Raw genomic sequence first — 27,770 nt, forward strand, 5'->3', positions numbered from 1 at the left:
ATACTCAGTTTGTTCCTAAAACATAGCAAGACTTTTTTCTGTGTATGATGAAAAATAAGGAAAAAATACATTCAAATTATAGTATCATTAGAGTTTTATTGATCAGCTCCTATGAACAAAACAAAACACCTTGGCCCCAAACCAGTCAAGTTAGTAATCATTACTAAGCCTCAGTGAAAGCAATGAGACTTACATTAGTCACAAAGAATTGTTCCATTGGTTTCAACGTTAGTCATGGCCAAGATTAGAGCAGGGCCTATATTTGGCAAATGAAGTAATAGTACGATATTAGAGATGCTTCTTTTTAATTGACCATGTCAGCTACTGACAAGCAAATAGCACCAACCACACAGAGTAGTTCAAGAAACTGAAATATTCTACATTGCCAATGCCGATAATCTCACAGATTTTCATTTAGAGCTCCCTCTAAAGTTGTAGGCAGATAGTAGAAATCTTGAGTATGCCACTTTCGACTGCAGGTGGGGCGTCAGATTTCTAAACATCCCCCATGTTAAAAAAAGAAAAATCTGCAGTAGTAAATGAGCACATCTGAAATGTGGAGTGTTGCTGTGTCCCTGATATGCTACTAGAGTATATGAAGAAGGGGACATTTCACATGGAGACCTTTAAAATATACAACTCTCCACTTGTTACATGGAAAAGATGGAGGTGGTACAATCCAGAGAACAACTTTTTATTTCCCTCACAACTTCATGAAGAGGTAGGATGTTTTCTGCTGTTGATGAGGAATTGGTCTTCATTTTACTGATGGGAAACCGATACAAAAGGTTAGAAATACTACATAAGAATAAGCAGGAAGTCATCTCCAAAAGGGAATCCCTACCTATTATTATATTCCATGTAAATTCATTAATAGATACTAAGGCCGTTCACATGCTGGGGCCAGGAAGGGCTGGGTGTGTGGCGGTGGGGGGGGGGGAGGCAGGAGTTTACCTGTCTTCCCCCCACATGATCTGGAGCCCGATTAAGGCTCAACTGCTCACACACCCACACATGCACTGGGGAGGCCAGCGGCAGAGCTGGGAGCTGGAGGAGGAAATCCTCCAGCATCCCACAATGCACTGCAGCAGAACGGAAGCACCGTGCATTGGGTGATTCCCCCACTTCCTGATGCTCTTGCCACCCAGCTTTGTGAATGCACAGGCAGCAGGCAGCCCGAGTGTTCACATGATTGGGAATGGGGTAAAAGGGCTAATTTGCACTCTTCTACTCCACTATTAGCCCAAGTAAAAAAACCAAGCTACTTAGTCATAGAGCTCTGGGATTTGGGACCGATCTCAGTGCTCTCATGATTAGCTCTACCCCGTAGGGATGCATATTTTAAAAGGGTGTTTTTTTTAAAAAATAGGCATATTAAAAAAGGATGTTTCTACTACTAGTATTTATATCCCACATTTCAACAGAAGTTCCAAAAGTGGTTTACATATTGGTTGACATACAAAGTGGTTTACATACAAACAATAAATAAGATGGTTCGGAACCTATGATAGACACTAGCGACAACAACCACGTGAGGGATGCTTTGCTGAGGCTGGATAAGAACAGTTGTTGGGAAGGAAGGGCATGGAGGATGTCCCAACAAGTGCACTTTCCCTTTGTCCCTGTTTCCCTTTTTTCTAAGTTTTTGCAACAAAATAAGGAGCTGCTTTACAATGAGGCCCAAACTCGACATGATGCTAAACACTTGACAGTCTCTCTCAGTTTTCCCTCTTTAAAAGGTCAGCTGCGGGAGTGAGTTGGGGGTGTGGGCTCCAGTCCAGATCAAGACATGAATGGAGGGGCAGCAGACAGTACCTCTGGGGACAAATACTTATTTCAGGGAAAGATTTTGGATGGGGAAATGGCATGGGCAAAGGGTTAACGCCCCTTGCCAGCCGTGGCTGCTATTTTAAGGGGGCAACAACCCAAGAAAGACAGTGAATCGTTTAATGTCACACCTACTTTTGGTCTTTAGAGTTACTCAGGTCTCCTCTGCACATACAACAGAATGAGGCAGCAGAATGGGCTGCACCACTTCAGAGTGTAGGTGGGTGGTTACATTTTGGAATGCTTCTATGCTTTAAAAATGCGCTGCAGATAGCAACCCAGCACAGCTGGCAAAGGACTGGGCCAGGTCATCTCTCATGCTAGGTTTTGATTGGCAGGAAGGTTTGTATATGAAGCAGCATTCAAAAATGGAATTGCCCACCCGCAGTCTGAAATGCTAGATACTAGATCTGAGTGTTCACGCCCATGTGAGGATCTGCTTCAACCCCTTCATAGTGGAGGAATTCCTGTGCAAGTTGTACATACAGAGATAAGAAAAGAGAGACTCACTTGGTGACACTATATTCTCTTCTCTCTATATATAACTTGGGCAGCAGTAGCTCCTCCTTGTCCCACCCTCATCAGCCAATGGGCTCTATCGCAGGCCTCTGCACTAATACACAGACCTTTGGGAGAACGTTCTGGGAGCAGGGAGGACCCAAAATCAACACTGAAAGCCTAAAGCTCCAAGGCTTGGGAAGGATGAGCCTGGATCTGCTGCCACTGCTCACCCAATAGGTTATGGGGTGGGTATCCATGTATCATTAGTGAGGACCCAGAATAACCTGGGCTGGCCCTGCTCCTGCATATGGCAAGCCTGCTGCTATGCTGACAGGCATTAGCTCTCCTGGGCATATGGTAAAGCTCTCTCCCAGACCTTCTGCTTGTGTTTATTTAACTAAAGACAGGAACGTTATACAATGAAATCAGTAGCAGGGTCTGGACTAGCCTCGTTTTAAAGAGTCCCAATGCTGCCTTATCTTATTGGACCACACTCGCAGAGTTTTACTGCAGTGCTACCTGAGATACTGTCATGATATGTCTTGCTGTAGCAGACATGGCTCTTTGGCCTTATAATGCACTACAGAACAGTAATAAACATGATTATTATAAAAAGATAAGGTTACTGAATACTGCATTTGCCAAGCTCTAACTGACTGTAGCTTTAAGTTTTGGCTAAACAAGGAGCCAGGGAAATTTTAAAATTCAGCAGTAGTAGCTATTCAGTGGAGTTGTTCTAGTCTCTGTGCCAGGAAAAACTCCTACTGAAAGCTCTAATTTATCACACATTGGGGTTGCAGACCTGTGCTCCTGGTATACTAAGGCAAATGTTCGCCAGGTTTCAACAAAAAAAGAGAAAAATCTGGAGGAATCCCTGACTTAGGAAGTGGCGAGAATTCCAATTTACTGTTCTGAACAAGCAGCAGTGTTAGTTAAGGAGAGACATACCTTACACATACATACAGACGCACAGAGGCAAAAGCAGACTATTTAGACTCAACATTACTTTGCAACTTTCCTTCCTTGTTAAGTAAAGAGCAACACATTTTTGAGATCTTGGAATGTATGTTTAATTTGTTAAAGTTAGGGTAACATGTTGTGTACTGAAAGAAATGTCATTTGGGTCAGATGCACTAGACCGGGATCTTCAACGTTGGGCCCCCAGATGTTCTTGGACTTCAACTCCCATAATCCCCAGCCAAAGGCCACTGGGCCTGGGGATTATGGGAGTTGAAATCCAAGAACATCTGGGGGCCCAATGTTGAGGATCCCTGCACTAGAATATTTAAATTACAATCTGCTTTAAAGAAAAGACTTTTTAAAAATCATTGTCTAGCTTCCCAATGAAGCAAGAACTCACACAAGGGCCTCATCTTAGACCTTTCAGCAGCAGCCAGACCTACTAGCGGCATCTCAATGGAAATCCACAACCACACCAGCTCTTGTATTATGGTGCAATCATAGGATAACATAACAAAAAAAAAACATATCAAAGGAATCTAGCCAACAGTCAAGTGAAATCAGATGGTTTCCTTGTTATGAGGTACCCATTGTTGAACTACCTGGATAACCTGTCACATATCACAACTCCACCAATTCACTACACTTTAACCATATTCACATGTAACATGGATCCGTGGATCTAATGGACCCGTGGCTCCACTCCCCACTCCCGTCCCCTGTTGTCCTGTCCAAATTTTAATATAATGGAGAGCAGGGAGCCTGCAGTCAGTGAGACTGCAGAAAGGAGGGGGAACTGGCTGTGTGGGCTTCCTTCTGTCATAGAGGACAGCTGGTTAGGGTGAGAGTTAGGCTGCCATTGGCAGAGCCAATCACAGCCAGAGACAGGGAGGAGCTATGAACAATCTGAGGGAACCCAGCATATGTTTCTGAATTTGGACATAATGCTGGCTGCGTTAAACCTCGAGTTGGGGTGGCAAAACTCACTACAACCCGAGGGTACAAACTGGAGTTCGGAGAGTGGAACTTTGGATCGCTCTCTGTGCAGAACCAGAGTTCCAAGGGGCTGTCCTGCATTCGGACATTCAGGTTCAGCAGCCTCTGGCCCCTTCTATCTGGTTCCACGTTATGTGCGGAAGCACTCACGAGGACTGCTTCACAAACTCCTATTGAACTTTTTCAGATACATACATATTATCATATTCTGCCCTTGCCCTTTTCTCCTCTTTTCTCTTTGAGCCATTGCTATATTTAACATAGTTTTATAAATGTTATTGAAATTTTCTATAGACATAAGAACATAAGAACAGCCCTGCTGGATCAGGCCCAAGGCCCATCTAGTCCAGCATCCTGTTTCGCACAGTGGCCCACCAGATGCTGCTGGAAGCCACAGGCAGGAGTTGAGGGCATGCCCTCTCTCCTGCCATTAATCCCCTGCAACTAATTCCCAGAGCCATCCTGCCTTTGAGACTGGAGGTGGCCCACAGCCCTCCGACCAGTAGCCATTGATGAACATCTCCTCCATGAAGTTATCCAAACCCCTCTTAAAGACATCCAGGTTGTTGGCTGTCACCACGTCCTGTGGTAGAGAGTTCCACAAGTGGATCACGCGTTGTGTGAAAAAGTACTGCCGTTTGTTGGTCCTAGACCTCCTGGCAATCAATTTCATAGAGTGACCCCTGGTTCTAGTGTTGTGTGAGAGGGAAAAGATTCTCTCTCTCCACTTTCTCCAAACCGTGCATGATTTTATAGACCTCTATCATGTCTCCCCGCAGTCGTCTTTTTTCTAAACTAAAAAGCCCCAGGTGTTGTAGTCTTGCCTCATAAGAAAGGTGCTCTAGGCCCCTGATCATCATGGTTGCCCTCTTCTGCACCCAAGATGATCAGGGGCCTAGAGCACCTTTCTTATGAGGCAAGACTACAACACCTGGGGCTTTTTAGTTTAGAAACATTTTTTTAAAAAAATCACTTACCCCAAACTCCTCCCAAGTCCCAAATGTGAGTTTAATGGTAAAGAAAACTCTCTGGCATGCTATTTATGCACACTGTTTTCTCCCTCAGTTAAACTGAGTTAGTTTTACCTCAAGTCTCACCTTTGTAGCAAGTTAGCTGTACTGAGATAGAAGAAGTTTGCTTCACTGGTGGTTAAATTGCAAATTAGACATGCAAGATAATAACATTGTGGCCCATATTTGAACCCAGTTACTCTGTAATGTTTCTTCATTCCAGGGGTAAATTGTAGGTGTGGCTGAATGAGTGAGATTCCGTATGATAAACTGTGCAAGCTTATGCATATTTCCTCAGAAGTCCCACTTTGTTCAATGAGATTTACTTCAAAGAAGTTGTGAATAGGATTGAAGCCTAAGCATACTTTTAGATGGTCATTAAATCCATCTTGCACTAACTTGTTAAGAAGATTTGAGTAGTTTGTACACGCATGGCAAATAAAGGGGCAAATTCACTTTCTAGTAGTATAAAATTCATGCTGTGTGGTCATTAGCCCTATTCAGACAGTATGTTGTGTGTACAACTGTCTGTACACTTGTATATTTCTTAGCGTGAATGACTGTATGTACATTCATTTTAAAAGTGAATCTGGATACAGGCCCCCTCAAAGGCAGGGTACAGAAATGAAGTGGACTATTGTGCTGAACATAATATTGAAATAATTGCACATGTATACAGATCTGTATGTGTGTACACTATACAAATACTGTACCTGTATTGAATGTAACATCAGAATAGAACTATTGTGTTGTGAGTTTTCCTGCCCATATATAATGTATAGAACTGTATGCACTCTACAATTGCATATGGTATTGTTAATTAAAAACACACACAACCCTATATATTTTTAAAATATACACTAAACATGGGTGAAATGCTTCGACTTGGCAGAATCATATTGAAAACAATGCCTAGAATCTCAAACAGGAAAATACAGCTATTTTTCTGCAGCAGACTTACAGCATTGTAGTGCTAAAATGCAAAGATAAAATCCGAAATAAGGCATCGGAAATGTGAATGGTACCTTGCTGTCAGCACAGGGACTGCCGTGTAGGGATGTGCATGAACCGGTTCAGCAGTCCTTTCTGGACTGCTGAACTGGTTTGGACGTCCAGAGTTTTGGCCAGTTCAATGGGGGTGGGGTTACCTTTAACGAGTAGGGTTAGGGTGCTCATCCTTCCCGCCATGTTTTCCCACCAGCGCTGTCTGCAAAACCGCTGCGTGGGGCAGCATGCGCACCAGCCACTGACTGACTGAGGTGGTAAGGAGGTATGCTACCTCTCTGCGCCAGTGGTTTTGCAGACAGCACTGGTTGGGGAAACGTGGGGTGGGGGTGAGCACCCTCCCTGCTCCTTAAAGGTAACCCCCCTCTGCTGCTACACTTGCCAAGTGCCGGTTCATGCACATCTCTTCTCTATCTTGGATTTAAACACGATGTAACTATTCACTCACACAGGCAAAACCAGGCTAAGCAAGAGGAGAGCGGGTCTTGTGGTAGCAAGCACGACTTGTCCCCTTAGCTACGCAGGGTCCACCCTGGTTGCATATTAATGGGAGACGAGAAGTGTGAGCTCTGTAAGATATTCCCCTTAGGGGATGGGGCCGCTCTGGGAAGAGCATCTGCTTGCTTGCATGCAGAAGATTCCAAGTTCCCTCCCGGACTTCTCCAAGATAGGGCTGAGATTCCTGCCTGCAACCTTGGAGAAGCCACTGCCAGTCTGTGAAGACAATACTGAGCTAGATAGACCAATGGTCTGACTCAGTATATGGCAGCTTCCTATGTTCCTCTGTAAGGAAGCCCAGCCCGGTTTTTCCTGTCCGTGTGTACTGCCGGGATCGTGCCTGATCCCGGCGGTGCCTTGACAGTGAACCTGCCTTCAGAACCACCCTCTTAAATGGGAATACGAAAGTGGGCACTCTCCTAACCCCATTTTACTGCTCCCGGCTGACTTCGGGGAGAGGGAACTTCATACCCTCACAGCTACTGGCAGAAGCCGGCAATTGTCTGGGCATCTGATGCGGCCACCCAGCAACAAGAAGAGGATCGTCTGTAGGGGAGGTAAGCTTTTGGAGGCTTCCTTCCCTCACCCCTTCGAACTCTTCTCACAGATTGTGAGAAAGGGCTCTAGATGTAATGTAGGATTTAGAATGTGGGCTAGTCACTATCATGTTTTTAGTTGATCATCTGAATTGCAATGTGGTTCCCCTCCTTAACCATAGAGTTTAAATTGTAAACAGCACAGAGTTCAGGATTGGATCATCCAGTTATGTTGGCGGGAATTAATTTTGGCAGTAAGTCCAAACTGTTTTGTGAAGAGTTGGGAGATAGCTATCTTAATTTCTACTGCGCTAACTGACATCAGTGGAATAAACGCTGCTTACAAGACAATTGTCCTTTTTATAAGTTTCATCCACTTTCTGTTATAAAATAAATGTGAAAAACTGTGTGTGCCTGAGTTTCAAAGGACACTGCAAAAAAATACAAAATAAAAATTCATGTTTGAAGCTCAGGCACACACACAGTTTTCCACATTCATTTTATACCAGAATGTAAACAGCACAATTGTCTTGCAAGCAGCACTTATTCCACCTTCCAGAGCCCCACTTACAGCCTCTTCAGTCACTCCCCCCCACACCGCATTTCTCCCTGCTGGGATCTGACAGAGCATTTTGCCCAGGAAGATCCCACTCAGCTTGGGGGTGAAGAATCGACACAGAGAGGTTGCCAGAGGCGAGAGCCCAAGGTGGGTGAGGGAAGCCAGACCAACAGGCAGGTCCCTTAAGGTACAGGAGTCACCCCTGGACCCTTGCCTTCTCCTCCCTCGCCTTCCATCATCCCACTTACATCTGTAAAATGGTGTCTTTTCATTCTTCAGCAGAAATCTGGGGTTGTGGGCTTGCAAACTGTGAGGCTCCTTTCCTATAAAAGGATTTTCCTCAGTTTGAAATTCACTAGATTGTGTTCTCTCTCTCTCTCTCTCTCTTTCTCTCTCGCTGCCTGGTCCTCACTCACTGACATGAAACTCTCAGACCATCAGACCAATGCATAAAAGATAGAAACATCTGTCTAGGTTCCAGACCTTGCCCAAACTATCAACACACACACACCCCAAACCCCACAAAAATTCATTAAATGGTAAAGTGTGCCGTCAAGTTGATTTTGACTCCTGGCGCCCACAGAGCCCTGTGCATTACTTTCCCAGAAAATGCAGAGAACTTCTCCCATTGAAAAGCATAGACAATGCAACCCCACAAAGATAGGACAAGCTAGAGTTAGAGAGAGAGATTGAGATTAAGATTAAGAGAGAAGGGGGAGGTTGATATTTGGAAGAATGCTTGCACACTGCATGCTGTGTGTGTGTGTTGTGTGTGTGTGCGTGCGTGCATGTGCTTTATGGGCGGGTGCACCCTGAGATCTCCAAACATGCCATTTATGTGTGTATTTCAAGCTACCAGGCAGGTCAACATGTCTCCATAGAAGAGAAAGGAGCCAAAGTTCTCAGTTCTGCCTTGGAAAAGAATTGTATATCAATGGCTAATCACTGTGCATGACTCTATTATTTTATATCTATGGAATGTGCTATATTTGAAGCAGGGAATACAACAAAGAAGGTCTGGAAATCATAGAGAGAATAGGCCTGCATCTATGAATGGAAGGTATAGTAAGATTCTAAACATGTGATTGGAAGAATACACTCTACTCATATTGGTCTGTTCATCTGAATCTGTTTTCCAGGTAGGGATAAAAAAGCACAGATATACTAAATTCACGTTTAAAAGTATCATTTGAACTGGCCCTTGCTTTTATTCTTTTCAGCCCTAAATAATTATATATATAATTATACCATTATATCCAATAGTTGCAGGCTGATGAAATCATTTAAAAACTTTCTAGCAGTATACTCAAATGCCTTTACAAATCAGTATGCCTGATGATGCCTCTTTATTTTTATTTTTACACTTATATCCCGCTCTTTCTCTGAGGAACTCAGAGCGGTGTACATGGTTATTTTTATCCTCACAACAACCCTGTAAGGTAGGGTTAGGCTGAGAGATACATGACTGGCCCAGAGTCACCCAGTGAGTTTCATGGTTGAATGGGGATTTGCACTCAGGCCTTCCCTGTCCTAGTCCAGCACTCTAACCATTACACTATGCTGGCTCTTTAAGAAGCAAGCCCAGGGACTTTTATGCACAGAAGGTTTTACTGCAAGTTTACAGGGAGGCTTTACTGTGAACTCGAAGTTATCTGAAAAAAAACTGACAAAAAATAGTGGATTTTTTAAAAACCCAAATAAAAATCACTAATGCACAATGAAAAACCCAGATTGTATGTTAACTGCTCCCCATTAACTCGCAAGGACTTTGGGGTAAATCTAGCTGATATGTGAATGCACCCCTTCCATTCTGGAGGAAATGCGAGTTAAAGGGCTTCAAAAGCCCCATGTGAAAAACTTCCAGGTAGCTTCAGGATGAAAAGGCCAAAGGAGATAACTTGAAACCCCATTTCATTTTTGTAGCAGAAGCCTGTGTGGAAGGTTGGGCTGTATAATCATCAGGAGCCAGAATAGTCCTAGACCAAGATGGACTAGGAATTTGAAACAATCGTTCAGGTTTTTGTGCTTTATACTGGTCTACAATTTATGCACCGGACTTTCCTAGGGGTTGTAAAAATATACATATTTGATGTTTTAGAAGAGGTCTGATGTGTTCTCACATATCCAGTATCTTAAATATTTTCATTAAGGTCTGGGGAGGCTGTGGACTGCCACATCTCTTCTGTCAGGTCATTCCACTATCCTTGGGCCATGATTGTAAGGGTCCTGTACCTTTCTCACAGAAATGAAATACGAAGAAGGGTCCTTCCAGATGATCTCAATGGAAAGAGGGGCCCACACTGCGAAAGACAATGTGTGCAGGTCCCAGGATGAGGCTCGCTAGGCATACTGATCACAGAAATGGGCGCAATCATGCTGATGATGTTTGCCTCTTCATTCAAATGGTGCTGTAACCGTGAGCAGCAGGGGGAAGGCGAGTGACACAAGGGGGTGAAGCACTAGGGGTGGGACTTCTCCATCCGCTTCAGATGCTCTGCTCATGTTGAGTGACTTTTTGTCTGAATGCCTGAACAAGGCTAGAGTAATGCCTTCTCATGCTGTGGTTACTCCTGCACCTCTATAGCCCTGTGGTTGGCTGCTGCCAGGCGCAGCTTTCCCGGTTTAGATCACCATTTCCTGGATTAGATCACATGTCCAACTGGCAGCCTGTGGGCTAGATATGCTTTGTGAGGCATTCTCATCCAGCTCACCTATCTCTTTCCCATCTCTAGCTCCTGGCCACTCAGAGTAAGGCTGAGGACGGAAGGAAGGTGCTGAAACACAGACTGGCTGGTCCCAGATCTGGAGGAAAAAGAATGCTCCTCACCCCAATGGGAAAAGAAGAGGAGCACAGAATGGCTGCTGCTGAGTGTACGAGTGAGTGTGCATACATTCATTGCAGATAGCACCTATAACCCCATTGGGTTGCAAAGAGGGATGGTTGCTAGTGCATGGTCCACTGCCTGGCCCTTTTCAGTAGTCTCCCCACGCCTATGCCTAATGGAAGTGTCTTTTTTGATCGTATAGGAGTCGTGTGTCCTGAGTCCATAACTTTGCTGCTGTTCAAAGTTTGCAACGTGCTTACAAGACTCTGAATGAAAAAGTCCTTCCATCAGCCTACTATGTGATTAATAGGCATTATGATTGGAAGCATATAGCTCACGCATAAATGGGCTTTCTGTACCTGCTTTGTGCACGATGCTATTATGGTATGTATTTTTATACAGATGTGTGTTGAGTACTACTAAGCCTATATTTCATGCATATATCAGCAGGCAGGACTTTGTGGTTTATATATCAGATTCAAAATACCTGCTGTAGACTCCCTGGAACCACAGGTTAAAATCCTGGCAGCACAACCTCAAACCTCCATCCTCCTGTGGTAGAGGAATTGAGTAGAAAGACCTTTTCAGGCAGCATATTTAAAGCAAAAAGTCCTGTCCACTCTGTGCACCCATTAAAATCCCATTATATTTTGGGTAAGGCCAGGGTTTTGCTGTGGTGTCCCTTGGCTGAAAGTTGTTTCCCACCCAAGATTGTACAGTGTGTGCCACTTGGCCAGACTAAGTGCCCCCCCCCCAAAAAAAACTCTCCGCCATTGGCTGCATTCTGGTAGGGGCTGAAATGTCTTCTTTGTGTATCCTATAAACTGAGCAGATCTGTTTGAGAAGGAAGGTGCAATATCGGCGTTGTTGCACATGGAACAATATATAATATTTCTGTGTGGGCTATGACATAAGAGTCAGACTAACCACCATCTTGACTGCATTAGAGATGGATGATTTTGTGGTAAAGTTTTTGCAACCATTGTTAATGTTAAACCTCCATATGGTCTTGGGATAGCTGAGCCGACAATAATGTACCCATACCAAGACAGTGATTCATTGAGAATACAGGTTCTCTTCTGTACCCCATCTCTCTCTCTCTCTCTCTCTCTCTCTCTCTCTCTCTCTCACACACACACACACACACACACACACACACACACACACACAGACATTCTTTCTCCTCCTCTCTGCTTTTGGAAATGAAGACCTGTTTACAGAAAGCAGTATAATCACCTAATACTGAAGCAAAGTTCATGGAACATGGGCTACACTTGTATTTTTCTTAAGATTATCAGGAAATGGAAAATAGGGGCAATTTATGTCCATCAGTTTCCAGGAATGCTAAGCCCTTTTCTCAGTCTGCAAAGGACAAAATGAAGTTAACTCCCCTCGCTTCAGATTCTGCTCATAAGTATGCCCTTGGGACAAACTAAAAGTAGACTGGGAATTAATCTGAGGGGTGTTTGTATGTCAATATATGATAGGGATGTGCAAATTGATTTGGGTGATTTGAAGACAAAACAAATCACCCCTGTGGTCCATTGGCTAGATTCGGGTACAAATCAAATCACACCTGATTCAATTTGAATCAATCTGAGATTCGGATCCATCCAATTAATTCCGCCAGATCCCCAGCTTTCATTTTTTTTTTAAAAAAAGCTAAGCTCTAGCCCTTGTAGAAGTGGAGTTATGGAGCAAAATGTGTGGTCACTATTTTTCAAGTGTTTGTATTCTTTGGTGTCTAATAACTTTCCCTCAATGAATACCTATGAGGATTCATTACACAGCTTCATTTCTTCTATTCATGTTGACTGTCTTTTCAACAGTGCCAACTGTCAACTGCCAACTACACTACACTCGCACTACACTCCCACCCACAAGGCAGTGGGGTACTACTCAGTTTATGTACTAGGATTTTTTTCAAGTGTTTATGCTCTTTGGTATCTAATAACCTTTCCTCACAATGAATCCCTATGAGGATTCATTACACACCAAAGAGTCTAAGCACCTCAAAACTAGGGGTGCTCATGGAACTGGATAGCCCAGTCTGGTTTGAGTGCAAGCTGCACTCGAACCTGGCCAGGCCAGTTAGGTCTGGCCTCCATCAAACCCCCCCCCCCACTCCGGTTTGGTCTGGTCCGGGGAGGGTTCACGAATTTATTTATTTTTAAATTGAAATTGAAAATTTTAGTACCTGTAGCCCCTTCAGGGGGCTTCCTAAAGGCCGCAGGGAGGGTCCGCGAAGGTTCCCCCTCCCACCACCGGCCTTGTTTATCACTGCTGTGACATGTAATACCTTCTTTTTGGGCCCATTCAGGCCTCTGTAAATCGGCACAGTGGCCATTTTGGGCCTTGCAGAGGCCATTTGAGCATGCGTGGTGGCAGGCAAAATGGCTGCCATGCTGGAAGGTTTTATGGGCTGCGGTGGTGATAAACAAGGCCAGCAGGGGGAGGGGGAACCTTCACGATCTCCCCCTCGGCGGCCTTTAGGAAGTCCCCTGTAGGAGCTACAGGTACTAAAATATATATTTAATTTTTTAAAATCCACAAACTGGTGAGGGGTTCAGTTCCGGTCCAGACGGAACTAGGGGGGCTTGGTTTGACTCCATGCCCCCAAACCAAACCATCAAACCCCAAACCCCAAACTAGTTTGCACATCCCTACTCAAAAATTCTTAAAATATAAACAGAGTACCCAGTGGCTTGTGGATTGGGGGTAGTTTTAACATGGGATGCCACTAATTCCCCACCCCCACCTGCAAAGCTGTGGGGTCACAATGAACAGAAGAAATGAAGGTGTGTAATAAAGACACCAAATAATCTAAACACTTCAAAAATACCTAAAAAATAAACTGAGTACCTCAGTGTGTGTGTGTGGGGTGTGTGTGTGTGGGGTGTGTGTGTGTGTGTGTGTGTGTGTGTGTGTGTGTAGTTGACACATAACAGTTAGCACTGTCCAGTGATAGTCAAAATGAACAGAAGAAATGAAGGTGTATAATGAATCCTCATAGGGATTCATTATGAGGAAAAGTTATTAGACACCAAAGAATCTAAACATTTCAATATTCCTAAACATTAAAATGAGTACCCCACTGCATTGCAGGTGGTGGTGGTGGTGGTGGTGGTGGTGGTGGGGTATAGTTGGCACATAGCAGTTGACAGTTGGCACTGTCCATTGACAGTCAAAATGAACAGAAGAAATGAATCCTCATAGGGATTCATTATGAGGAAAAGTTATTATACACCAAAGAATCCAAACACTTGAAAAATAATGACTGCACATTTTGCTCCATAACTCCATTTCTACAAGAGCTAGAGCTTAGCTTTCTTTAAAAAAAATGAAAGCTGGGGATCCATTTTAGTTTTAGGATATGGCAACTTCGAATCCCCATTGTTTCCTATGGCAGAAATGTTCAAAATATTAAAAACTTTTAAAAAATCATTAAAAATCAACTAAGTGTCCCACTGCCTTGAAATTTGGCACCCATGGGGACCTACCCACCACCCAAATTTGGTCCCCCCTAGGACCTTGTTAAGTGGTCTGAATCAGTCCAAATCTGAATCAAATCAAAGCAAATACAAATTAAATCTGGGGTGATTTGGAGGGGGTAGATTTGGATAAAAAAGAAATCAGGGTTGATTTGTTATGGGCACAAATCAAATTTAAAAAATTGATTTGTGCACACCCCTAATATATGAGCCTTAATTTCAACATTGTTGTTTTTAAATATATATATTTAATTTTGAATAATTAATATTAAATTGAAAATTAAAAACCTTTAGAATACTGAAATCTGGTACTAGTCTTTGTCATTTTGAAACTCTGGAATGCAATATATATATTATATATACAGAAAAACAGATAGATATAATTTGAAGTAAATCCAAGTTAAGCCAATCTAAAGCAGAAATAATCTTTCATACTTGCATTCATTGAATTTACTACATACATTTCTTTCAATCCTACTTTCTCTAATTTATTTTTTGTGCTCCTGAAAGTAAATTTGCCTGACAGCTCATGTTTTTGCTATTTGTCTTTAAAAAATGGCTCAGGTACTTAATAATGGTGGCCCCAACTTTCCTCGTAGCCAAAAAGTGTACTACTTTGGTTATCTGAGATCATGTGGCCAGTCTGGCAAGGCCCATAGCTCAAAGGACCTTGCCAGACACGTCTTACATGTCTTACAACTTTTTAAAAGGCAGTCAAGATGCATTTGTTCACCCAGGCTTTTAATTAAACAATGGACCAGGTCTCACGATCTGTGAGACTTGGTTTGGGGTGGTGAGCGGGGAGGGAGCCCTGGGCGGCCGGATCGGCCGCCCACACGACTGCCGGCTCCTAGACAGAGCCAGTGAGGGCTGGGGAGCTCGGAGGCCACACGGCCCCCGGGAGCCCCAGTATGCCCTGCGCGAGCACGCAGGGCATACTGGGGAGACCCCCAGAGTCGGGAGGCAGGTTTTCGCCTCCCCTCCAGGGGTCTACTTGTGAGTAGGCGTGGTGTGAAGCCACGCTGTGGCTACTCACGATTTTGAAAAACAGGTTTGTGGAGTGCTCGCTCCGCAAACCTGGTTTTGGGGCAGGGGTTCTTGAGCGGGTTACCCGCTCTAGAACCACCGAGCTCGCAGCCGAGCCTGGTGGTTCTGACAATCTGCAAAAATCGGGCTAGGCTCTCCTAGCCTGATTTTTGCAGATTGTCAGAATAGCCCCATTGTTTTAATTGTGTTTTTAATAGTTTTAACATTTTAAATTTTAATTGTTGTGATGTTTTAATCTTTTTATGTGTTTTTAGTGTTTTGTTGTGAGCCACCCAGAGACTTGCGTTTTGGGCGGTATATAAATGTTTTAATTTTTTTTAAAGGTAGACCACATGATTTCAACGTATAAGGTCCTTGGTTTAGTTCCTAAGATCTCCAGCTTAGAAGATCTCCATTAGCAGGTAGGTATCATTTTTTAAAATAATTTTTAAAAGATAAATATCTATTTTGCAATCGGTGATAAAACTGACATTATGTGATTAAAGCTCCAAATCTGTCTACACCTTTATACCATTGTGTTGTATGAGGCATAGAGATTTGGATTGAGATGTTATCAACATACTTATGACACCCAACTCAATTTCACCTTTTCATTTTATTTAGGTGAAGCTATGAGGCTGCTGAACTAATGCCCAGAATGAGTATGTCTAATATTGAAGCAGACAAGATGAGGGGTTCATCTACCTGGGAGCAATTCTGGACAGGGTTGCACACTCCTCTTAATGATCAGGTTTGCAGCAGAATGGATTGATTTAAATCAATTTTCCACTGGTATTTCTTCCTATAGTTCTTAAGGAAAGGTTCCAATCTGATCACTAAAATATGTTACTTCACAACTGAGTGTAGCTTTTACAACATCTAGGAGGGTATACTTTGAGGCTATTCCCACGACCAGCCAAACCCTGTTTTGGCTGGTCGTGTGCCACCACAGGAGACATGCGGCTCCCGGCGGCCAGCCCTCTAAAATGCCCCCCCCATGTGGTTAGCAGAGCTCTGTGCCGCTGTGACTCATTCATTCATTCATTCATTCGATTTATACACCGCCCTTCCAAAAATGGCTCAGAGCGGTTTACACTGAGAAATAACAAACAAATAAGAGGAAACCCCTCATGAGGAAACCCCCAGCTGGGAGGCTTCAACAAGCCTCCTGGCATTGGGTGGGAACTACCCGAATGGGGCATTCTGGGACTTCTCACATGGGGACTTCTGGGTGGCCCCCGATCCCCACCACCCCAACCGGCTCGATGACGAAGCCAGTAATCATGGACGACCGGATTGGCTCAAGCCTGCTCTCCCCGCACAAGCCCTCATGGCACTTGACACTGCTTGTATGAAGCGCCTCAACATGTATATTTAAAGATAACTTGATTTAAGGAACAGTACAGAATACCTATGTTTTTCAATGTAACAATAGGGGTGTGCATTTTGGAATTTTCTTGTTTCGATTTGTATCCGAATCGAAACATCCCCGTTTTGTTTTGTACCCAAATTTTCTGAATCCGAATCAGCCCTGTTTTGTTTTGTAGCCAAATTTTCCAAATCCGAATCCGAATCGATTTGGGTTTTTAAAAAGGGTCCCAGGGCAAAAAGAGTAAGTGGTGATGGTAGTGTCCAATGGGTGGAATCTACCACCCAAATTTCAAAGGAATTAGGAAAAGGGCTGATTTTTTTTGGTGATTTTTTTTCAAAGTTTACACATCTTTAAGAATTTTCCCATAGGGAATAATGGGGATTCTAGCAAATGTATCACTTCAAATCAAGGGGAAAGGGATGACCCAGAGCAGAGTGTGGTGGGTGGTAGTGCCCAATGGGGGCAAGGAAACTTCCAGAATTATTTCAAAGGAATTGGGCAAAGGGCTGATCTTTTGTGATTTGTTGAAGTTTACGTGTCTTTAAGATTTCTCCCATAGGGAATAATGGAGGTTTCAGCAGCCCCATAATTCCACTTGGGGGGGTGAGGGGTTGTGTAATGCACATAGGGTGCCAACCACCCCCATACCCACAAGCCTGTGGGGTACTGGGTTTTGTTGTTTCTGAGGTGTTCATTGTAGATTCTCTGGTAGCATATGAGATTTTCAGTGAAAAACAAGAATCCACTCTCATATGCTACCAGAGAATCTACACTCAGACCACCACAGAAACAGCAGAACCCAGTACCCCATGGGTTAGCAACCCTTCCCCTGGCCAATGTGGGGTCAGTAAAGAGTGGCAAGAAGCAAAAGAGCCAATGCGGAACAAGGAGGGAATTGTCAGCAGGTCAGCCCATGATTTAGGTCACCGATCAGAAGGCTGGAAGGGTGGGAAATTCAAAGAGATGTCAAACACAAAATGGAGACTGACTCAGAGATCACCACAAAATGGAGGTCCGAAACAACACAACGTTTTGTAGCTGAAACAGGGGCGTTTTGTTTTGTATACAAAACTTTTGGATCTGGAAAATGGGTGTTTTGTCTTGTCTGCAAAACACCCGAAACAGGCTGTTTGGGGTACAAAATGTTTTGTATCTGAAATGTTTCGCACATCCCTAGTAACTAATGGGTACCTTTACTCATTACCTGTGTCAAGCTGCCCCACATCTCCTTGTTGCACTGTTTACACATGACAGCTTTTCCTTTTTCACCCTGGGGAAGAATGTTCTGCAAAATATTCCCAGATAGGGTCTCCCTATCACAACTTCTCATCACAACCCAGAAGGGATGGCAGTTCTTCTGTGGCAAAATGTGGGGCAATATAGGAAACTGGGAACTGAATGATGTCTTTCTTTTTTCTTTCCACCACTCCTTTACATTTCACCTCCTTCCTCTATTGTCCCTTTCTTAACGAACTCCTCTGCCTTTGCCCAGCCCCACCACAACAAAACAAGTCTTACATCCAGCCTGTATCTTTGCGCAGGAGACTTTTCTGCTTTGAAACTGAAAGCCTAGAAGTTGCCAAGGGCAAGCACAGGTATTTACTGGACAGTACCAGGCTGACTTGAGCCATTTTCATGAGATGAAACAGAAACCAATGCCCACTTTGATTGGTAGGTAACTTAGTCCTTGTGAGAAAGCCTTTAATTCATTTTCAAGAGACTGGTCCCAGTGCTGCACAACTGCCCAGATGCTGTTTTAAATCACTGCGCCGCTGGGTACAACACAATTTCACTATGTTTTTAAAAAAACAACGAGAAATTTACTATTTTATTTATCCTCTTTTTAAAGGCTAATGTCTTGACTACCACAGCGTGTATGCTTCTGACATATGTGCAAATCCAGTGTAGTTCCTGCACTAGTTGCCTCACTTCTCTGAAGGGTGGGTGCCCAGCGCCCTTGCTCAGCAGCACAAATATTTCAGCACTTCCCCCTACACTCTGAGCAGGAACGTGTTGCTGAGGGTCAACAGTGTACTTCTGCTCTAGCAGAGTACTCCCAGAGCATGGGGGGAAAGCTCTGAAGCATTTGTGCTCTTGCATCAGAGCGCCCACACTGGAAGTTCGTGCCTATGCCAATGCTCGAAGCTTGCATGCTGCAGTAATCAGATGTCAGTCAAAATAGATGTTTAAAAATCCAATTTAAATTTAAAAAATCTGATTGAATTTTTTCTTAAACCTGATTAAACAAAAACATCACAGGCCCACATGTTGTGCAGTGATACAAGGGCGAAAGAAGGACTCCGCTCTTGTAGAGAGGCTGGAGAGCAGCTATTTTTTAAGGCTTATTCTGCATTCCAGCATCCACTGTTGCTTCGTCTCCATTTCCTGCAAAAGCTCTTTTTGCTTCCACAAATACGTCCCTGAAGGCCATGCAAGCTTTTGCACGAATGAGAAGCTAAATTTGCTTCTCCATCCACCTTTGTGTGCAGTGGGCTGTGGAACAAGCCTTCTCTGCAGCAATTCTCCAGCCTCTTTGTGAGGACAAAGCCTTTCTTCTACCCTTGTATCACTACAAAACATGTCTGCCATTGATTTTTATACACCCTGGTTTGCATCCTGGAAGTGCACATAGCTTTGGCTTAGGAGGCCCAAGTGGCTTCTGTGGCATAAATATCCTTTCAACAATGGAATCTGGTGCACCAGCCATGGCCCCTCCCAGACAGAAAGAGCCTGGTCATTGTTATCCACCCCATTAGGAGTATTGCAGTGTGCTGTCTGTGGGGCTGCCTTTGAAGACTGTTCTGTTTGAAACTGCAGTTGTTTCAGAACTCACCAGCTAGATGATCGATGGACTGGGCGGATGGAACAGACCTCACCAGTTTTAAAACAATGTTATTGGATTGCAGTCAGCTCCTTAGCACAATTCAAAGTGCTGGCTTTAATATTTAAATCCCTCAGTGGCTTAAGAGTAGGTGCCTTGTAATTGTCTTGTCCTAACAGAGTCTGCCTGCAGATCAAGATCTTCCTCAGAGGCTTTTCTATGGGCTCTACCACTGTCAGAGGTGAAGTGTGCCATGACAGGCAAGGGCTAAGAAACTGATTTTTTCAAAGGTGAAGCCTCAGCTTTGGAATTGCCTCTCCAGGGAGGTTTCCTGGCATTGAGTTTGATGTCTTTTAAGTGCCAGGTGAAAACCTTCCTACCTTTCCAGGCTTTTTAAGATTTGTTGATTTTAAACAGCTCCTATTGGCTATGCTATTACTGTGTCCTTAATTTGTTGCTATTACTGTATTGAGTTTATTGTTGATTTCAAATTGTGTTGTAAGCTGCTCTGAGAATCCTCTGGATTGAAGAGCTGGGTACTAGCCAATATTATACATAAATAAATAGAGATATAACATGTTAGGTAGGTTTGCATCCTCAGAGAAGAGTAGATTGTAGGATATAATGGGGCCATTCATATGACCTACCAGGTGGGTGGGTGGAAGGAAGGCTTCCCATAACTTGCCTTCCCCCCAGATGAGCATTCTGAGACTGAGACTGGGGGGAGTGCGCTCCGTGTTCCCATACAATCCCCACTGCAGCATGGAGCAGGGCGGATCGCTCTGAGGCCAGGACTCGTTATCCCGGCCTCCGGTATTCCACAGTACACCATGTGCCGACAGTACCCTGTAATGTGCAACAGGGGACTCCTCCAGGGGACGGGCGCTCTAGGTGCCTTTCTCTGTGTCAGCGCAAGCTGCAAGTAGCTCACGCTGACACACAATCCCAGATGCTGGGGGAAAGGTGCATTTGTGCCCTCAACCTCAGCCAAGAGCCAGGCTTGTGCCCTTAACCTCTGCTAAAAACTGGGCTTCAGCTCTGGCTTTGGCGCTGTGTGGATCCTGGTGGTTCTCACGGGCAGCCAAGCCCAATACCTGGGCTTGGCTGCTCGTGAGAACAGCCTCAATATCTGCCTGATTTTTCTCCTTATGCCTAAATTTTCTATAAGCTCCAATGAGGAATAAAATACATAAATATGTATTTGTGTTAATATTTGCCTACCTTTTCCTGGGCTTTTTCCAGGCAGTTCTAATCCCTCCTCAAGGTATTTTATGTTTTCTTCTTCCATTTGTGGCCTGAATCATAGAACTATAAAGGCAAAGTTAACAAACAGTAAAATATCAGCCGAACAGTCTTGAATCTCAAAAAAAAAAAAAAAAAGAGAGAGGCTGGGGTTAGACTGGATTTTTTGGTGTGGGGAAGATCTGATATATCCAGCATTCAGCATGAACAAGACAGTGGGACCTCAGTTTGAGTCAGTGGTGACGACCGTCCTACCTCAAACCAGACCCAATGGAACCACCTTCAATGTGGAGACTCTCTATAACTCATTTGGGTTTTCTTTTTCTGCCTACATGGGTGATAATTAGTGTCAGCTGTGGTGGCGGGTTGGCTGATGTGGACACATATCCACTGGGACTTGGATGGAGACCACCAACTCAATTCACATAGATATTTTTATAACACTACCTTTGCTCTACCATATACCTCAAGTTGTTTAGTTAAAGCAATCCTCCTAGGAGATGTGGGGGAACATACACATACCTATCTCTATACCAACACACACACACATTATATACGCAGAGCATATACCTCATACTAATTAGAATTATACAGCTGATGTCCATCAACAGAACAACGTAAAACAGCAGAGAAGGGAGGGAGGGCACAGCTTCTGTGTTTTTGCAAGACTGATGGATAAGACACATACTTTTATTAACTCTAATTATAGAGATCCCTACAAATTGGTGTTAAACATTTTCAGGCTATTTTTCTATAACATTTCTGTGACTGAAAGGGGAAGAACCTCCACCCTAGTAAGTCAGGATTCCTCCCCCCTTGTTTGTTTTACTATTTTCGCTGTTTTCTTAATCTTCAAGAGATCAAGGAGGAGGAGGAATTGCATGGGGGGAAATGAGGGGGTTTGCCTGCAAAAGTTACATGCCCTATAACCCCCAGCTGAAAGCAAACATTCAGCACTGTGGAGGGGCAAGAGCAGAGACAGCTATAGTTAAAGGGTTAACTTGAAGCTGTTTAGGTGGGAAATGTTGCTAGATATGGAGGATTACAGCAAACTCTTACTCCTGTTTTCATAAGTAAGACTGGCCCACGCAGTGGGAAAATGTGGGAAAATTGGGATTTGTCCAGCTCATGTCTTCATAGAGGGGTTGAGCATCAATTTACTGTATGCTTCAGTCTTTTTGTCAGGGCTCAGGGAAAGTGCAGATAATTACATATGAAGGTATCAGCTGAGCCAACTGGGAAGCACAACCCAAAACATCTACAGCACAGTTGCTGGCAGCAATAGTGCCAGTAGCAAGAAGAGCAGCAGCAGAGTTGGAGTGGCATAGGATCATCTTGTGTCAGTGCTACTCATAATACATGTGTGTGCAAATCAAGATCTGTGATTCAATTCAAGGGAAAATCAAATTGCAGACCCCCTAATTGATTTGTTGAGAGCAGCTGACTTGGCTAGCTGGCCTGACGAATCAGCCTTGATTTAACCCAAATCGATTTGGGTGCCATTTTGAGGCCGGAAAAACAGACCTAAAAATGGCTCTTCATTTGGGATTGGTGGGTAGACCAACTTTCCGCTCCAGACTTGTGTCAGCCTGCCTTGGAGATCTGGTCTACCTGATGATCCCAATTGGCAGACCAGCTCTCCCCAGAAAGAAGTGCCATTTTGAGACCTGTTTTCCCAGTAAAACAGGCCTCAAAATGGTGCTCCATTTGATTTGTGTTGAATTGTGGGTGATTATTTTCCACCCCAAATCTTGTCTTTTGTTTTCAGGGCAATTCAATTCAGGGTAGAATAATCAAATCACCCCGATTCGACCTGAATCAATTCATGGGTGAATCGAATTGCACTGCACATCTCTAACTCTAACTCAGCGTGGTGTAGTGGTTAGAGTGCTGGACTAGGACCGGGGAGACCCAAGTTCAAATCCCCATTCAGCCATGAAACTAGCTGGGTGACTGGGCCAGTCACTTCTCTCTCAGCCTAACCTACTTCACAGGGTTGTTTTGAAAGAGAAACTCAAGTATGTAGTACACTGCTCTGGGCTCCTTGGAAGAAGAGCGGGATATAAATGTAGTAATAATAATAACAACTCATAATAATAGTAGAAAGAGCATTGCATTCATCTGCAGTGCAAGTTGGATGGATGGAGGGATTGGCTGTTGCCATATAGTGACAGCAACATGTCCCCTCAACCAACTTGTTCAGTTCAAAATTGGGCTTATTAAAAAAAAAAAGTTAATCTCCCAAAAATGATTGCAGGGGATTGTAGGGAGAGATAAAGACCCATTATGGAATATTAGCATGCTTTACAAGTGGACTAGTTATGTATCCTGAGTGAAGTTCAGGAGTATCAAGAGTGTACTGCTGTGACTATGCATATGAGAATAAGTTTTAATTGCGTTTTAATTGTGTTTTAATAGTTTCAACATTTTAAATTTTTATTGTTGAAATGTTTTAACCTTTTTATTGGTTGTTTTTATTGTTTTGTTGTAAACCGCTCAGAGAACTTTTCTTTTGGGTGGTATAAAAATGTGATAGATAGATAGATAGATATGACTCTTAGGTAGGAAGTCCTCAGTTCAGCTTTTATCTCAGCCATTAACACAATAAGCGGCTTTAAGCAGCCACCATTCTCTTGGCACAGTTCCCTGACCACATTGACAGAATGAGGTAACCTTATTACCTTAGTTTAGCCACGAAGTCTTTCTGTACATCATCTATATTTTGATCCAATACTAGGTTTTCCCCAAGCTGCTTTATGTTAGAAATCAGGGGATCATCTTATATTCAGATTTAAGGCAAATGCAGAGGTTTTTTATTACAATTTTCTTCCAATGTTTAACCTCTGTTACTTTAAGTAGCTCATCTTAAATTCAGAGTCATCTTCTATTCAGGCAAATATGGTTATCATCTATTAATAGTGCTCTAAATTATCACAGTAGGACCCTCAGGGTCTCTCAGGGTCCTAGGAGAAAAGCTGTCATACATGATACCAGAGTAGTTCAGCTGCTTCTGGGTTTGTTGGAGCTACTCAGGCACCTGAGAGGACAGCTAAAGGAGAGAAAAATCTTGTTTTTTCAGTTCTTCCTAAGAAGTGCTTCAGTGCTAGCTCAGTGCTTTCCCTGGGGCAAAGAGGAAGCGAGGTGGCCTGTCTTCACCTGAGTCTTAGGTAAAGGAGGGAGAAGAGTAGAGGGCAGGAGTAGATGGGGCAGGTGTGTGTGTGTGTGTGGGGGGGTGAGTCCAAAAGACACGTCGGAAATCCAACGCAGTTCTGTAACGACAGCAGGGATCTCAGCTGAAGTTCCAACTGTTGGAATCCAGTGGTGACACCAGAAAAAAATTGAAAAGGAGCACAGGGGCAAAGTGCATTAATGGGTGGATGAGCTATATCCCACGTATTAGATTTCTGAAACAGAAATGGGGGAGGCAAGCTTCTTGTTTGCGGGGGGGGGGCATGCCCCCATTCCTCCACGGAAGCTGCCCTTGTTAGAGTCTCCTGCTGTTTTTGTGGAACTTCTTCTGGTAATGTCCGTGTCTGTCAGGCTAGCACAACTGCACTCAGCTCTAATCACTGTGGCTACTTTATTGGCATATCCAGGAAGACTGCTATATTACTGTTGCTGTGAATATTATCACTGTGCTTATCACTTACTTTTAAGCGTTTCATAACCACATCTCAAACTTCACCTCTTGTATTCCATAGCCTTTTCAGCCCCCTTCCTCACCTCCCTTTATTCTACCTCTCTATACGGTTATAAACTTGCCAACTGAGGATACCACTTCATGTATGTGTAGGCCACAAGAGCTTGTGCCCTAATGTTAGTCTTTAAGAAACCACAAGACATTCCATTGTTATGCAACAGACTAACATAGCTACCCCTCTGCTACTTGCTACCTTACAGGGTTGTTGTAAGAAATGCTGAGGCAATGTATGTGAAGTGAACTATTCTGAATACTGTAATGGCTACCTGTTATGAAGACTTAATGCTCAATACCTAGCAATTTCTTTATTGGTATTAATGAGTATAATGGCCATTTGTGTCCATTCATGATTATTATTTCTGATTATTTATACAGCACCAGTGGTATTCAAGCTGAACTAAAAAGCAGGTCTGTATACAGTCTAACATTTATTGCCAATGGGCACCAGCTAGCACTATCCGTATTTGGTTTTCTCAACCTTTTTCTTTTTCCATCATTCGCATATGTTTTTTTGGAACAGTTACTCTGTCCCAGATCCACATTTTAGGGAGTCTTTAGTACCACACATTTAAACATTATTGCTCTTGGCTGGCTAATAAATGATATTTTTATTCACTCGTAAACAATAGCTCTTGGGGAATTATTCTACTTTTAGAAGGCATTATAGCCCGAATTATAGAGCTTAGTTGAAGGGAAGACTCAATAAATAATATCAGAGACATAGGTGAACAGTGATGTGAGAAGGGGGAAAAGCACCCGTTAAAGCACAACCCACTGGGAATTTCTCCTACATCAGTCCCATTGAAATCAATGATCTCTTGTGTAGCTCCCATTTATTTGCACCTCCTGGCAGACTGGGTCTCCAGTGAGCAGCAAAACAAAAAATATCTGTACCAGCTGGTGACTCCAGGTTGTAACGAATGCACAAAGTTCCATTTACTCTGTATGATGATAAAGGCTAACCTCTTGATGACAGTTTCTGGTGAATTGTTCCCACCTGACAAAGGTATTTATGCGCACTTGACAGAGCCTAGCTTGGCAATGAAAAGGCCCTGAAGAGACACTAAAATGGTCCATAAATTATGTATAGTTGAATTGCTAAGCATGCTGCAGTTTGACCAAGATGCATCTGAAGTCAGTAAATTAATTTTGTATAGGCAATGAAGTAGCTAAAAAGAGAGAAGCAATTCCCACATCCTTTTTTTAATGTGATAAAGTCTGCTACAAGTTTTAGCCTGCCATTCTGCATAGTGAATGTTCCTTTGAAAGCACCCATGTAGTGGGATTAGTGGTTTCCTGTATATTGGCATTCTTCAGGACATGGTATATCTCACTATGTGGGAGTCACCACATGAAAACAATGGGTGTACACCACCACAGTTTGCCTGACTGTGTCAATAATTATTGGGAAAATTTATCCTCAATTACATCTTCATCCTCTGGAGTCAACATCACAACTGTCTCTGCTGGGACAGCAATGTGAAATTTGAGTTATTAAAAAATATAATTCATTTATCCATGATATTTTCAAGATAACTAATCTGACAGGAGGAAAACCCTTTTTGATATATATGGCAAAACATTTCGCTGTTCCCAGTCAAACAGGTCATTTCAGTAATGCCAATTAAAAAGGGCCAGAATATCTAGATTCAAAGCATACATGGATAACTACTTCTAAACATTAGCTCCAATCTAGCTGCAGCCATACGTATAAGTGGGTTGTTTGCCACTAACAGATGGAGTGATTTGCAAAATGAATAGGCACATCGTAAATTGTGATTGTGGATTGTTCTGGTTATTTTGCTTCTTCATATGCATCCCTATTTTTTCAGTACATGCATTTCTAAAGCAGCAACAAAGCCTTTGCAGAATCCTATTTCCACTTGTGAATATCGTTCACCAGATTAGAACACAATTTCTCATGCATATCGTCTGTTAGAGCCAATAGGATTTAGGTTATAATCTTATGCATACTTTTGTGAGAGGGGACTGGGAATTGCACCCTGGGTGTGCTGACCCCTGCAATTTCCCCAAATGTGGGAAACTCAACAGCATAATTTGTTATTACTTATTATTTATTTTATTTTATTTTATTAAAATATTTATACCCCTCCCCTTCAGTGCACTACTGCTAGGGGCAACTTACAACATTAATAAAGTAGATATGATATAGGATAAAAAATTAATAAAGTTTTAAAAATTAAAAGACAAGCTAAAACCACAATTAAAATAACAAGTATTAAAACTGAAATTAAATGTTCTCAGTTAAAAAAAATCCCTATAATGTAACTATAATTTTCTTCTTCTTTGGAAAACTTTGTAGCCACTGCCACCTAGAAATTAAGTCTCAGAGTTCTGTTTGTCTCTTTATGCTGGTCAGCGAGGCTTCAGGGAGTGTGAGGAGGGTTCAACCGAACCACTCAAGCCAGTAATTTTCACAAGTAAAATAAGAAGGAACTTAATTTTTTTTCTTTGTTTTTGATTGTTATCAAAGGTTTGATTATTGCTACTTGTCAGTAGGGTTCTGAAGGTGCACTAGGTTTCCATTGGCTGTTGGTTACCATTGGCTAGGTTATTTGGCTTTTGTAAATACTTCCCAGTTGTTTTTTGACAACCATTTAACCAGTTATTTTCCTTAACTGAATCTTCCTGGAAGATTTACATATTTTTCCTTCAATGTACTTCAGGTCACAACTTTATATTTAAGGTCCACACCAGGCACCTTTTATATATACCCAGCCCTCCCACATCAGGTGGTTTTAAAAAAAAATAATTAGTTTTATTATTAGAGTCTCTGAGCCTACCCTTCTTGGGACTGACCCTCACCAGACCCTAGTTCCAACTGCTTCCTCCAACTGCCTCAATGTTCTTTCTTTCTTTCTTTTTTGATTGACAACTGCTCAGCAAAGTTCCAAACACACCGGCAGAGAGGTGTACAGCATCTTCCCTTTAAAGACCTAATTAATCATCACACACACTAATTTCGAAGCAAGTCTCATTGAAACTTATTGAGACGTACTTCTGAAATTTCTGAGTGGTTGCATGTCATAAACAACTGATGGCCGGACTGTATTCTTTGGCCACAATCCAGAGAGTTTATTTTAGGCACGTCTAGAATCCATGCTGATTTCAGCATCTTTCAAGTTATGTTGCAAACTGGGCTTGGAACTCCCCTGAGCCAAGCAGCTTGCTAAACTGTGAGGTTGTGCATGCAACCTCTTTTCTTGAAACCGTGGAGGGACGGGGAAGAAGGCAGGATCACGCCTGCCTTCCCCCAAATGATCCAGGCCGAAGCCTTGCTTACCGCACCGTGCTTGCAGATGAGCACTGCTATGGCAAGCAGCACAGCAGCAGGGAGGCTGGGGGGATGATGCCACTGTGGGCCACTGTGTGAAACAGGA

The 27,770-nt window shown here is 43.1% G+C and overlaps 1 long non-coding RNA gene across 1 annotated transcript; it reads right to left on the reverse strand.

The window, feature by feature from the left end:
• Positions 1 to 76: 76 nt before the first annotated feature.
• On the reverse strand, positions 77 to 27,230 carry LOC128346915 (uncharacterized). The gene is made up of 3 exons (XR_008317289.1): positions 27,174 to 27,230; positions 20,649 to 20,735; positions 77 to 765 (listed from the first exon to the last, which is right to left on the reverse strand). It is a non-coding gene; the product is annotated as an uncharacterized LOC128346915 (long non-coding RNA).
• Between the last annotated feature and the right edge of the window lie 540 nt (positions 27,231 to 27,770).

This window comes from Hemicordylus capensis, chromosome 2 (genome assembly GCF_027244095.1).
Source record: "Hemicordylus capensis ecotype Gifberg chromosome 2, rHemCap1.1.pri, whole genome shotgun sequence".
Taxonomy (NCBI): domain Eukaryota; kingdom Metazoa; phylum Chordata; class Lepidosauria; order Squamata; family Cordylidae; genus Hemicordylus; species Hemicordylus capensis.